Raw genomic sequence first — 12716 nt, 5'->3', positions numbered from 1 at the left:
TTCATATTAGTTAATTCCACATATAATTACCACTAGTTTATCTTGCCAGCAGTGTAATTATGATCAGAATTTTGAAAAAAAGTGCTTGGTAGGTGTTGGAAGAAAGTGATTCCATTACAAAGAACTTTCTGTAATTAAATATGCTGCTCCCAGGAGAAAAAAAATAATCACTGAATTTCAGAGTAAATCACACTTCGTTTCAAAATCTGAAAGCTCAGCAAGATGGAGAAGAAAAACAGCTTTTCCATCTAACTGTGATAACCAGATATAACAAATCTATGCTGAAGATTTATAAGATTAATAAAAAGGTTTAATTGTCTAGTTACAAACCTATAATCAATCACTCAAAAATACCTTTAATTTTATCCTCTAACTCATCTTCAGGTTGCTCTTCACTGAGTAAGACCTATACCTTGTACCACAAAAATCTCTTTTTTCACTACCAACACAATAACACCAACAAAAGCTAAAGACTAAAAACCACAGATTTTTTTCCTGCATAAATTTATAGCAGATACTAAATATTTCTCCTCTAATCCTCCTCCCCTCACACTTCCCAAGAAGATTTATGACTTGCTGTTATAATTCAATAACCTAGATATAATTCAATAACCTAGATAACTGAGAAGGCAATTTAAACATAACATGGGTGTCCCACATGTTAAATGGCAGAAGTGATAAAATGGCTTTTCCTTGGTTTGGATTTTTTGATTCATGAAAGACAACAGTGCTAACCAACTTACTGTATTTACTTGTTCTTAAAGGGGACGCTAACAATTTTAACCTTATTATAAAACAATGAAGTACTCTGAAGGAAAAAGATCCTTGAATAATAATATCTAATGATATGATGCAACAAAATGCACACAGGAAGAAAGCCTAGAAAAGCAAAGTATGCTAGACTCACTAAGTACAAGAATAAGTGATCTTAGGATGAAAAAGCCCCAGCAGGACTATAACCCTGAATAATCAATAATTATGATACTCCTGAGGCATTAAGAAATTAAATAAATGACCAGTGTATTCCATTTCAGAAAGCCAGAACCTGGTTAATAAATTTTTATAAAGAAGCTAATCAAAGTTTTATTTTTTAAATGTTAGTATATAGGAAGATAAAAATCACACATAATACACATCATAAATTGGCAGTAAACATGTTACAAAAAAGTCAAAATTACTCCTCAAATCCTTACAATCACCCTTCATGCTCCACTATCTCTTGAATCCTCTGAAGAGCCACTTACAAGTTCCCAAACCCGGGCCTGCTCTTGAATCTAGAAAACCCTAGATTTCCCTAGTCAGCTATCTTCCCTAATTTCTACAATACAGTTGACCAAGGAATGGCACAGGATTTGAACTGTGCAGGTCATTGCATACATGAATTTTTTTTCAATAAATACAATACACTACTATAAATATATTTTCTCTTCCTTATGATTTTCTAGGTAACATTTTCTTTTCTCTAGCTTACTTTACTGTAAGTATACAGTATATAATACATATATAATGCTATATATATGATATAGTTATATATGATATAGTCATATATATATGATATAGTTAATCAACTATATTATCAGTAAGGGTTATAATGAACAGAGGACTATAAGTAGTGAAGTTTGGGGAAATCAAAAGTTAGATGCAGATTTTCCACTGTACAAGGCCTGGTGCCCCTATCCCTGCATTGTTCAAGGCTCAACTGAATCTATCTCAAATAGTCACCCTGTGTCTTAAATCTCAACCCTACCTTACTTAGGAGATAAAGGCAATCCCTTCCTAGAGAAAACCAAAGTCAGGAAATACTTTAGTTTCTCTTGCCAAACCAATATCCATATATTTATTTTTGCTTTACTATTATACTGTAACAGTGCTCTGGATAACTCTCCTGTTGCTCAAATAATCATCACTCTTTCTCCTAGCACTCAAAAATGACTAAGGCCCTGCTATCAAAAACAAAAAACAAAAAACAAAAAACATATACACACTTAAAAACCCTATTTCACTATCAACAGCAATCTCTAACCATAGGCCCCTCTCTCTCCTTCCTCTCAAATTCTCATGTTATTCCGACTTCTTTACCCCTCACAGAGTCCTCAATCCTCTGCTTCCATTTTCACTTCCGTTAAACTCATTTGCCAAGGTGCTCAACATATGCCTTGCTCTGAAAGCCAATAGAACTGTACTTCTTATCACTGATCAGCAGAATCTGGCCCTGTTCACCACATTCTCCTTCTCTGAGTTCCCAAAAGTATTGCACGTTCTGATTTTTCTCATCTTCCATTCTTTCTTTGTCTTCCTCTGCAGGCTCCTTTTCCCTACCTGCCAGCCCTCAAACAGGACTGTCTCCAGGGCTCTCCTGGCTCTCTTCTCTTGTTACCTCCTCCAGGGCCATCTTACCACTCTCATGACTTCAGTTACCACTTAAAACTAGCTTTTGAACATTTATCTACTCTTGAGCTTTTTCCTCTGCCCTAGATGCATACATTCAGTGGTCTATTAGGCAACTCCATTTAAATGTCTCAAAGCTACCTCAAACTCTGCATGAGTCAAATATAAAATGTAAAAATGTATAAAAATGAAGAATTCATTTCTTCTCTTCCAATCCCCACTGAACCTTCTTCTATGTTCTTTCCAGCTCTGGGTACTATCATCATGAACTCAGTTATTCAAGCAAGAAACAGACATTATCCTTGATTCTCTCTCCTCCCATATCCAATTTACCATACAATTCTGGAGATCCTATTTTTAATCTATCACAAACTCATTCTCTAATTCACCACTCTAACTCTGACCAACATTATTTATTGCCTCAATCACCGTATTGTCCTATAAAGGCCTCTAGTCCCCTGCCCTCAATTCTTCACTCTGATGTCAGACTGATCTTCTGAAACTGATTAATTCTCAGAAATTTACTCAGCCCACAACTCACTGCACCCCCTTAATTATGAGAGGGGCGGGCTCTGAAGCCATTGTTTCTGCTATATGTTCTCCTGGCCATGGGCTGATTAGACTTAGGGGAGACGACTGACTTAATGAGTCAATTAGACTTTCTCCAGGGGATGTGGAATTGGGAGAAAAACTAAGAGGCTGTGGGTTAGCTTTGCAGTCAAAGGAAACAGAGAAGCCAGTAGAGAAAAAACAATGAAGTAGAAGCTAGAGACACCTTGTGGGGAAGGTGAGGAATACGGAGACAGAGAGAGCCTTGATACTAATTCAGGACCCATTTTTGGTCCCAGACCCTTGTGAGGTCCAGCTGCACTTCCTATCCTTGCATATGCTGAACTTTCTGGATCACTTTCTTTGTGTTTTGCTTCAGTTTCTTACTTAAAACTAAAAGATCCTTAACAAAAATAATCCTTCTAACATGCAAATTTGATCCTGACTCTCCCTTGCTTAAAATCATACCATGTTTGGCTTGTAGGACAAAGCCCAAATATTTCATCAGGGTTTCCAGGGCTATGGATGATTTGTTCCTGGCCTCCTCTTCATCCAGGTTACAACCACAATCTCTCTCCAAGGTGACACAGTTTCTTTGTATCTGCAACATACTTCTCCCCACTCCCTTTCCTTAGTTAAGATCTACTCATCAGCAAGGCTTTGAGTTTAGTGGTCTGTGCAGTCAGTCCCAGGGCACACTAGCTTTCCTCTATGGCAGCATATGCATTACCCTAATTGTAAATGTCTGAATTTCCCCCTGGACTAGTAAAAACTCTGTTATGGCAAACAGTGATTGCTTTGTTCACAGTTGTGCTCATAGAAATGCACAGCAAATACCCAAATACTTATGAATGAATGAATAGAATCAGTTGCCAAACTGTTTTGATTTCACTCTGATCTTGATAAATTTCTATAGATACTACCCTATTCAATCTCATTTCTTCTTACCTAAATTCTTTCAATGAATTTGTAACTAATCTCTCTGCCTAATTTCAACTCATTCAAATACATCCTATTTCCTCTAACAAGCAGATACTAAAAGAGATGTTAATTCTCTCCTCTGCTTAAAAACTGACTCAAGCATAAAGCCTATCCAAGTGAACTACCTTTATTTCTTGACACATATCAAACTTTTCTGCCTTTAAGTCTCTGTTCTCTTCTGTGAAATGCCCCTCTCCATCTTTTTCAAGTGTTCAAATATAAGCCATCATATTACACCAAAAAATGGTACTTTTCATCTGAATTTTATCTATACTGCTTTGAAAACTTAGTTTTTACACTGTACTAAGTTACCTATATATCTAAATGTAAAATTTTATGTCAACCAAAATATGTCAAGTTTCTTCTTTATGCAAAGACAAAACATATAACACAATTCAGTGTAAATGATGTAACTGAGTTATTAATGTCCCCAAACATGGTAATAATCAAGACTACTATATTACAGTAGTAAAACTGCGTTTGTCTACAACAGAGAACTTCTCATATTTAGAATGTTTTCATTACCAAGGTTGCTGCTTTGTGCTGGTTAACGGCATTCCTTAACAATTAACTTGAAACTTACTTTGTCGTACTAAAATGTCTTAATTGTAAAAGTGAAGAAATAACCAACGTATCTCAAAGAATATTAAAATTTTCATTTGCAGCCTTCATATCTGAGATGGCTCTTGGTTTAACACCTTCTCATCGTTCAGTTAAATATTCAAGTCCAAAAGACAAAGTGAAATAACATTCGTGATTACACAGCAGAGAAGATTCAAGAAAGCAAGATTTTTTTTTTGAAGGCAGCTATTAAAGTGCAATAATAAATCTTTCCAAATATCCAACTGCTTCAGAATAGTTGGTTGCCAGTACTTAGGGTGAACAGTTTTCAGTCCTATATGGCACTGTTTTCCAAACTATGATCCCAACCCACTGACAGATCATGAACTCAATTCAGTGGATTAGAAATTTTTTTAATGAAACAGAAAAGAATAAAGAAGATCAAAGAGAGCAGCTCATGCGTTAATAAGTATTTGTGAAACTTTTACTTTCACACACACACACTGTGTACTGTAGAACAGTATTTTTGTGATGTTTTTGTAGACCAGATATTTGTTATGGACCACAATCATAAAAGTCAAAATACGGGTGTGTGGGTGGTCCAGTCGGTTAATGTCCAACTCTTGATTTTGATTCAGGTCATGATCTTGGGGTTGTGAGATCGAGCCCCACCTCTGGCTCCATGTTCAGTGCAGAGTCTGCTTGAGATTCTCTCCCTCTGCCCCTCCCCCAAACCCTGCTCATGCACATGCTCTCAAATAAATAAAATAAAATCTTTTTGCCCATGTGTCTTGTAACTATCATTGGTTTATTACTGGCCCTCCCCCAAACCCTGCTCATGCACATCAATTAAGTAAAATAAAGTCTTATTTATAAGACATAGGGGCATAAAATATATATTTAAAATATTCATTTAAAGAAATATTCATTTTTTTTTAAAAAAACCTCCATTTCCAACTAATAGTAAGTTACAGTGGGTTAAATATATGAGTATACCTAGGGTTCTCTTATTATATAGAGCATTCACTCATAGCTGCTTCAAATTATGGAAAACAGATTAAATAAATTGTATTCTATACAAATTCTCATTTATTTTTTATTTTTTACAGACTTCACTTGCCAAGAACATTCTACAAGCTATGAAGTAGAACATGGTAGTTATTAAATTATTATCTATTGTGACATCTCCTTGAATCAGGAATGACTAAACAATAAAATATGCAATTAAGATTTAGATTAAATTGATTCAGCAAGATACTATTGGTATTCGATTGTCATACCGCCATTGTAATTCACTTAACATGCTCATTTCTTGACCACTTAAGAGTTCTTTCCTTCTGTTTAAAAAAATCATTCAGGGGCGCCTGAGTGGCTCAGTGGGTTAAGCCGCTGCCTTCGGCTCAGGTCATGATCTCAGGGTCCTGGGATCAAGTCCCGCATCCGGCTCTCTGCTCAGCAAGGAGCCTGCTTCCCTCTCTCTCTCTCTCTCTCTGCCTGCCTCTGCCTACTTGTGATCTCTGTCTGTCAAATAAATAAATAAAATCTTTAAAAAAAAAAATAAATATATAAAAAAATAAAGAAAAATAAAAAAAATCATTCAGATACATAGCATTTCAATAACAAATGACTAGGAATTCCATATACTTTTTTTTTTTTTTTTTTTTGGTGGGGTCTGAACTCAACCCTGAGATCAAACCCAAACCAAGACCAAGAGTCAAACACTCAAACAACTGAGCCACCCAGGCACCCCGCCCCACATACTTTTTAAAACATCTGTGCCAAAGTTTCTTTATAGACAGATAATTTTACATTTCCCTCAAAAGATGGAAAAAGAATCTCCCTAGTTTATCATTACCTAGGTTATCAAGAGTTGGCAAAGCTTTGGATTTTCATACAATGTAACATTTTATGAATATGGTAGTAATACTGTCAATGCCCAATAATACATAAAAAGGAATAAAAATCTCAGTACATCCAGGCAGTATGTAGGATAATTTACAAGGTGACAGGAGAGGTATAAATTACTCATGCATGGTCATGGGAAGATGACATTGTTTAACTGCAATTTGATGACCCAATATGACATCCATGTGTTCAAGTCAGCAGTACTGATTATTTTTGTTTTCATAGTTGTTAAGGTACAATAACAACTCTGAAAACCTTGAAGGCTATGTACCTAAAGACTCTTTAGTAATACAATGAAAAAGGAAGAACACTACAGAGCCAAGAAAAATGATACTATAACCATAGAGAAATTAAATACCTGATATATAAATATATTTATTTATATTTGTATAAATATATATATAAACACACGCACATTTGTTTTCCTTTGTCTTGTTTACTTAAGAACCTTGAATAATAAGTGCATATCCTGTTTTACACAGTTTAGCTACATGATCCTTAAACAATAGTGAATAAAGGGAGTTTTATGAAAAGAAATAAATTGTTGTTATCTAGTATAATACCGTTAATATTTTGTATATTTTTATGTCAATGACTTGTCTTTTTACTTTAAACCATATATTACATTGCCAAACTGATGGAAGTAATTAGTCTTCATCACCATGGGTACTAAATGCATACATATACAATACTTTAAAAAATAAGGTTAGGTACAATTTCTCTGGATAAATCAACTTTTACACAAAGATTACTATCATTCTAAAGTTATGTCAAAGACAGTATGACTGACTACTCTAGTTTCCTGCTTTATAATATCAAAGCTGTTTAAATCGATTCACTGTTTGGATTATCTGCCTTTTCTGCCAAAATACAGAAGCATTCAAACAGTTAAAATAAACATTTAAAATGGTTCTGACGCTTCAGAAAATAATCATTTCCTCTTGGTCAAAACAATAAAAGCAACCCTTGATATCCCAGAGGATATCTCTTTTTCCCTTTTTGGAGGCACAAGGACCATCTTCCCAGGAGACAACACTGATGCCTAGAAAGAATAAAAGCCTTGAAGCAGGTCTTACCATGGATCCAAATTTTGCTTCTCCACTGACTAACTGTTTGATTCTGGGCAATTTACTTAGCCCAATAGATTCCTCAGTTTCTACATCTGTAAAACGGAGATGCCTTTATTTATCTTTCAGGCTCCTGGGAGAATCAATTAAATACTGTACATCACTTAAGAAAATGGAACATGATCAAGCATTCAACCAATCTTATTTCCCTTTCCTTTCCACTTAAAAAACTCAGAACTAACCATAAACATAAAATATTTCTAAAAAATACAGCTTTAAAAATTTATTTATTTATTTGAGAGAGAAAGAGAATGAGAGAGACAGAGTATGAGAGGAGAGAGGTCAGTGGGAGAAGCAGACTCCCTGCAGAGCAGGGAGCCTGATGCAGGATTCGATCCCAGGACTCATGAACTGAGCTGAAGGCAGTCGCTTAACCAACTGAGCCACCCAGGCACCCTAAAAAATACAGCTTTAAAAAATCTTATTTTCAGGGGCGCATGGGTGGCTCAGTGGGTTAAAGCCTCTGCCTTCGGCTCAGGTCATGATCCCAGGGTCCTGGGATCGAGCCCCACATCGGGCTCTCTGCTCTGCAGGAAGCCTGCTTCCTCCTCTCTCTCTCTCTCTCTCTCTCTCTGCCTACTTGTGATCTCTGTCTGTCAAATAAAAAATTTAAAAATCTTAAAAAAAAATCTTATTTTCATACAATATCAACAGGGACAATGTCAAAATAAGATAAAACCCTCCTCATGATATACACATGATTGATTACAAATCTAGCCTCCATCAGTCATTCCATTCTACCTATCACTTGGCTTCAAAAACTCAATGAAAAAAAAATTAATGGGGGCACCTGGGTGGCTCAGTGGGTTAGGGCCTCTGCCTTCCGCTCAGGTCATGATCTCAGGGTCCTGGGATCGAACACCACATCAGGCTCTCTGCTTGGCAGGGAGCCTGCTTCCTCCTCTCTCTCTGCTAGCCTCTCTGCCTACTTGTGATCTCTCTCTGTCAAATAAATAAAAAAAATTAAAAAAAATTAATGGAGTGGGCTCCTTACTGATAAACATGTCCTGTTTATTCTTCTGGTGTTTTCCCTCACTGCCTAGTACAATGCCAAATAAATGAACATTCAATAAATATTACTACCAAACTGCAGCAAATATCCTGATGTGCCTCAAAAACTCATAAAAGTACCACATTCTGCAAAATGACTCAAGAGACTATGAGTCAGGAAGAAAAGGATGTTATTAACCTTGTGCCCAGTTTGAGGGAATCTATATATAGATTACTGGCAACTGAACCCAGACCCAAAACAGCTCTTACAAGCAAAATACAAAGTCTTCTAGGCATTGTAATACACTTTACGTTCTTTACTTTTTTTTTTTTTAAACATTTTTTTAAAGATTTTATTTATTTGACATAGAGGTCACAAATAGGCAGAGAGGCAGGCAGAGAGAGAGGAAGGGAAGCAGGCTCCCTGCTGAGCAGAGAGCCCGATGTGGGACTTGATCCCAGGACCCTGAGATCATGACCTGAGCCGAAGGCAGCGGCTTAACCCACTGAGCCACCCAGGCGCCCCACGTTCTTTACTTTTATATGAAGAATACTTCAGCTACTTTTCAGATGTTTGTAAATAATCAGAAAATGTGGGGGATTTGCATTCACAAATACATAAACCACTGGAAAAAGTGGTGCAGGTAAGAGCTCATCCAGACACCTTAAAAGCAAGCAGTACTCAGAAAACAAAAATCACATTCATAGCAGGCAAACAGCAGTAAGTGCTGCTAAAGTGGTACACCTGAGCCATCTAGTGGATATGAGAAAAAAAGTTTAATTCTCTAAGAAAATGCCTATTGTCCCAATTCTGCTCTGTGAAAAAAGTGTGTATGTTTTGGGTAATAGTAAATTATAATCTATAAAAAATAGTAGAGAACTAAGAATAGGTATTGGGAAAAAATGAAGATTAAAGTGGTGACAAATTCATCTGGATGGAATTCAGATTTTACAGATAATTAAAGATGAATAATACAAATACTCATTTTTACATTTTTCTTAAAACCATATAACCAAAATACATGTAACTATGTAAAAGACATTACAGAAAATAAGGAAGATTTCCTCCAGAGGCAAAGGTCTGAGGAAGGGCTACAGGCAGTAGAAACAAGGTGGCAGCCTCTGGATAAAAAGAAGAAAAGGGAACTGGGAATAGAGTGATAGATGATGATATCTTTCTGCCTGAGGACTCCCATGCTATTAGGGATAAGAGGACCCTAGCTCACTTAGGATATCGTCCTTTTCTCCAAAACTCCCCCATAACTTCCAACAGAGCAGGAAGCCTTAGGAAAATGGAGAAGATTTAAACTCCAGCCCCAGGAAGGATGAGTACTCTTTCAGGTATTCAAATCAAAAGCATTGCGTCTCAAAGTGAAATATGAAATTTAAAAGCTTCAGAAGCCACAAATTAATTGAACAGTGTGAAATGGGCAATTTGCTTAAATCTGGTGGGCACTTTTTTCTTATCCGTAGAATTATGGTCTTGGAATAAATAAGAGGCAAGATCACTTTTAATTCTAAAATTTAATGGTTTTTAGTGTCCTCCCCCAATCAAGAAGTTAACTAAAAGAAAATGTGTTTTTTTGGTTTGAATTTTTTCCCATCAACTCACATTATCAATAGAAACTGTGTCTCCAGCTCCAAAGAGGAAATAAGATTCCATTTTATTTAATTATTTGACAGAGAGAGGCAGACAGAGAAGGGGGGAAGCAGGCTCCCCACTGAGCAGAGAGCCCGATGCAGGGCTCGATCTCAGAACCTTGAGATCATGACCTGGGCCAAAGGTAGAGGCTTAACCCACTGAGCCACTCAGGCGCCCCTCCAAAGAGGAAATAAAGATTACCTGACCCTAAAATGCAGAAACACCAGTGAGCATAAATAGGACACTAACTCAAGCTCATATTAATATGCAAGACAGAAAAACAAGGGTCTAAAGATTCAATTACAATACAACAGAAATCTTTGAAGCTAAGAATTTAGCTTGAAAAAAAGCCAACTTTTGCTTAAATATCAGTAAGTATCATTCTTTCAGAGATTTACCTAGGGAGGGGAAAAGAGGCGGAAAGGATGGGTATATGGGTGAAAAGAATAAATGGTAGAAAAAAAGACACAAACCGCCCTACCCTTAAAAAGAGGCAATACTAGCAACTATCAAGGAGGAGTAAAAAATAGCCCATTTTGCTGGGCATACAAGCCTCGTGAAGGATCTATATAGCTGGAAATAAGAGTAGGAAGGTGGGATGAATTTATTTTTGCACTGTAGACCATACGGAACCATCTGAGAACTCTAAGCAAGGCAAATGAACCTGGCCAGGTCAATGGAAATGAGGGAAGACTTGTAAGTACTAGAAAGAGAATCAACAGGATTTACTAACCAGCTGAATATATAGGCAATGAGGAAGAAGGTACTAGAATTGAAGGCAATCTAATGTGTGCGCCAGGAAATGTAGGGGTATTATTAACCCAAGTAGAAAACACAATGATGCCATGTAAATTATCATTTTATGTATGAACTGATAAGCTAAAGGTGAAAGCTAAGGAGTACACCTTAAGAAAGACCTATATTTAAGTTGCTGGTTGTTGCTGTTTGTTTTTAAGAAAGTTAAGGAAGAAAGTAAGAGAATGGGAAAGAGGAAAGGAGTAAGAAAAAAAAATGACAACAGCACTCAGGGTAAGAGGGAATACGTGGAGAAGTATATTTTAAAAGAGAGCAATGCCAATAGTGTGGAGTGGCTTGAAAACTGAAAAAGAAATAAAAAGGAAAGTGGTGATACCTATAATACATTTCCTTTTAAAAGGGTAAGCATTATTCCCTAAGTGATTTGGAAACATTTAAGCCTAGGAAAGGTAAGCTGAAAGGATTCACGTTCAGTGGCTTCTGTTTTGGCACTGAAAACAACCTAAGATCCTGGGGAGCATAAAAATAGATAGGAGGTAGAGGAGGAGAACCTAGGAACATGAAGAAAATGAAACCATTATAAATTAAGTGCAGTGGTGATCAGAAGTCAAAAAGGGGAGCCAACCAGAATAAATAATGAGACTGGCAACACTAGAAAAGCAGAAAGATAAAAAAACTGTTTTTAGAAATGACAATTTTGATCTTAGTAATGTGATCAGGTGGTGGTGTCTGAGTTATGGAAATACAAAAGCAGAGCTCTAAAAAGTAGGTCAGGTTTCCACTTCACACATAAGAACAGCTAGCCAGTATCATTTTCATAATATTGATCAATTCAAGTCTTTTACTTCTTTTGATCCTCTTTTGGCTATTTATATGTTCTTGAAAAAAAAATCAACCATTTTATCAATATTATAGATTTACTGATGCATAAATGTAGAAAGAATTCATCTTGTGAAACTTTGCATATATCAAAAGTGTACTACATATATACATACTTAAAGAATGAAATGAACATTAGTGGATTATCACCTATTACCAGTCCCTTGAAATTCCCTTCCAATGCTCTGTCATCGCCAAGAGGTAACCATTTATCCTTAAGTTTGTGGAATCATTCCCTTTTGAGGTAATTTTAAGACCTTTTCTTTCTCTTTGGTGTTCTGCTTTTTGACTGTAACAAAGCTAAGTGAGGATTTCCTTTTATTTACCCATCTTAGGTTCCTATGATTGTTGAATGCATAGGTTAGAGCTGTTCATAAGCCGTAGAAAATTCATAACCATTATCTTTCCAACTGCAGTCTATTCCCCAGTCTCTCTTCTGGAAGGCCATTTAAATCAATGTTTAGACATCCTTAGGTCTCCTAACTGCTCTTTCACAGTTTTCATCTGTTTCTGGGGTGCCTGGGTGGCTCAGTTGATTGAGTGTCCGAGTCTTGGTTTTGGTTCGAGTCATGATCTCTAGCCTAACAATGCTGAGCATGGAGACTGCTTGGGATTCTCTCCCTCCTTTTCCCTCTGCCTCCCACCCCCAGCAAATATATAGTTTTCATCTGTTTCTTTTGAATATATGGTGGATGATTTCCTCAGATGTATCTTTCAGTTCATTATTTCTTTCTTTAAGTTTAAATAACCTGTGGCAAAATCCATTTTAATGAATTTAAATTAGCAAAATTTTCAATTCTATAAATTCTAGCTGGTTCGGAAAAAAAAAATCTTTTTGGATATTCTTTAAAGTATCTTAACCTTGGGATGCCTGGGTGGCTCAGTCAGTTAAGCATCTGCCTTTGGCTCAGGTCATGATCCCACAGTCCTAGGATCAA

At 36.4% G+C, this 12716-nt stretch overlaps 1 protein-coding gene and 1 long non-coding RNA gene across 12 annotated transcripts in view; one reads left to right on the top strand and one right to left on the bottom strand.

The window, feature by feature from the left end:
- Positions 1–12716, bottom strand: part of MAPK8 (mitogen-activated protein kinase 8) — a 103691-nt gene that overhangs the window by 51673 nt on the left and 39302 nt on the right. The window lies entirely within an intron of this gene.
- Positions 1467–12132, top strand: LOC116572726. The gene is made up of 3 exons (XR_004278497.1): positions 1467–1477; positions 7029–7034; positions 11841–12132. It is a non-coding gene; the product is annotated as an uncharacterized LOC116572726 (long non-coding RNA).

The sequence above is a fragment of the Mustela erminea genome, chromosome 14 (genome assembly GCF_009829155.1).
Source record: "Mustela erminea isolate mMusErm1 chromosome 14, mMusErm1.Pri, whole genome shotgun sequence".
In the NCBI taxonomy this organism is placed as follows: Eukaryota; Metazoa; Chordata; class Mammalia; order Carnivora; family Mustelidae; genus Mustela; species Mustela erminea.
Note: the sequence above shows the minus strand (reverse complement) of the source record. Positions and strands in the feature narration are given on the sequence as shown.